Source organism: Scardinius erythrophthalmus (genome assembly GCF_964197995.2).
Source record: "Scardinius erythrophthalmus genome assembly, chromosome: 7".
NCBI classification, from domain to species: domain Eukaryota; kingdom Metazoa; phylum Chordata; class Actinopteri; order Cypriniformes; family Leuciscidae; genus Scardinius; species Scardinius erythrophthalmus.
Window position 1 is genome coordinate 6,343,199 of NC_138227.1, and position 2,614 is coordinate 6,345,812.

The following is a 2,614-nucleotide window of genomic DNA, read 5'->3' on the forward strand; positions in this document are numbered from 1 at the left end:
AGGTGTTGGGTCTATGTATGTGTCGCTTGTTAGTTGCCTAGTGACCAGCTCATCACTCAATCACTTCAGCTGCAGCTAGTTTACTGCCTATATCTAGCTGGAGTGAGTTATGCTGGGTGTCGGTTCGTCACTCATGTCTTGTTCTCGTTGCCAGTTACCTCGTCAGAACTGCTTGCTGTGTTTGATTCCCGCGTTCTCCTCTGAGTCCTGTGTGGCACTGGATTACCAGTTTGGGAATTTACATCGACCAGTCTCTTGTAGTGCACCCTGAATATTCCTATTATGGTATCGTCTGTCAAGTTTCATCAGTCTCCTGCATCTTGTCTGATCTGAGCTGTCTAATCAACTTGAGCTACTTGGTGTGATACTGCCATAGTGAGCCTTTTATATGACGGAGAGGAAGAGCATGGTCCTGTTTTGAATTTTTTCTTGAACTGGTGTGAGAAATCAAATCTCCTCTTAAATGTTTCCAAATCTAACGAGATGGTTATTGATTTTAGAATGAGAGAACAGGATATAACCCACTCTACACTAATTAATGGGGAACAAATACAATTAGTAACACATTATAAATACCTCGGTATAGTTTTGGATCATAAGCTTAAATGGGATGTGTGGACTGACTTTTTAAGTAAGAAGATACAACAAAGGTTGTACTTCTTAAAGAAATTGCTGTCTTTTAACGTCCATAGCAGATTGCTCTTGATGTTTGATGGGGCTTTTATTGAAAGCACTATGACAGATTTTCGTTTTTTATAAATTGTATCTTAATTTTGATCAGTGTTTTATCAACCAATTGCCTGTATTTAATAAATAAGAAGCAAATATATAGCAGACAATGTAATAAGACGCCGGCACGATCACTTGCATTGCACGTGAACTGGAGGGCGCCGAAACTCAGCTTGTGCCTCACAGATTTGAGAAATGTATATTATATATAATATATATTATTTTATATATTTATATCATATATATAAATATTTGAGAAATATAGGCTATCTATTATAGAAAGCTTGAAATGTCTACTTTTAAACGAAAATATTAAAAACCAAAAGAAATAGGCTACTCTCTGAATATGTCATCTGAAATATGCATTTCTCTCTGGCGTTCATGGCGAGTCCGCATCGTCAACTTCATCTTTGCAGCGACACAGAAAACACCAGTTAATTAATAAATAATTAAATGTCTCCTTGCGGTTCTTTGTGGCAAGCTTTATGCGTGCGGTCGTGCCCTTGAGTGCGGCTATTACGTAAATGTTTATTATCCTATAGCCTAAGTAATTAAATTAATATAAAGGGGCGATTTGTCCACGAATGGCTTAAATGAACAACTACTAGTCGACTAGAAAAAATTTAGTCGGACACAGCCCTTATTCCACATATTTTCGAGCCAGGCAGCAGGCCATTCTGGGTTGAGCGTACACTTGCACTGATCGGGACAAACCCGAACCTCTGTCTGCTGAACTTGCGCAGAAACATCAAAATAGACATAACCAGCTTTTTAAAATTAAACATTAAGACTATTTTAGCACAAATTATGAGCTTATTGACGATTTTTTATAATTCTTGACAATATTAGAATATATTAAAAGTGTTTTTTTTTTTTTTTTTTTTTGCACAAAGAGCAGCCTAGGGGCCCCTGACAACCTTAATCCGCCCCTTAATCCGCCCCTGACTATATGAATATATTTCATGAATCAAAAGTAATTATAATTCATATAATATAAATATAATGAATAATTAGCAGAAAAAGATGGACAATTTAGTCTCTAGAGTTTCTTTCACACTATACACTGCTTTGATTTGGAGTGAGAGATACAGGGGGAGTGGCTTTATTGTATCAGATACATGTCACTGCACTGATTGGTCCAGTTTTGGTCTGCGATCTCTAACCCAGAATAAAACCTGCTCCGGAGCAGCTTAGTCGTGTAGCGTAAGTTACCATGATGATGAACACAAAACTAAAACTAATCCAGTTTGCTCAAACTAATCTCAAACTTTACCTGTTAGCAACTGAAGCCGGCCTTGTGCAACAGGCCACAGGACGTTTTTGTTGCTTTACTAGAGACAAAGAACTGCCTTACACTGACAGCTAAATGACAAGTCAGAAAGTTACAACTCAAAAACAACTTCCACAAAACTAACGTCACAGAACTAAAGTTTATTTAATTTATCTCAGATTATTTTAATTATTGGATCATGATGAAACGTTTTTCTCACAAAATCACACATTGTCAGTCAAAACATTTGCTCACTGTGACACAGAACAATGCTTTCTAATATGATTCACTAGATTACTTGATTTGGTGAATTCTCATGTGTATGTTAAGGGTTCCTTTCTGAGTGAAACTCTTCCCACACTGAGTACAGTCGTACGGCTTCTCTCCAGTATGAACTCGCTCGTGTGATTTCAGGTTTCCAGACTGAGTGAAACTCTTGTCACAATATGAGCACTTGTAAGGTTTTTCTCCAGTATGAATTATTTGATGCTGTTTCAGATGCTCAGCTGTAGTAAAACTCTTCCCACAGTCAAAACACATATAATCTCTCACTTCATTGTGTGTTTTCTGGTGCAGTTTAAAACTATCCAGCCTTGAAAAACTCTTTCCACAGAG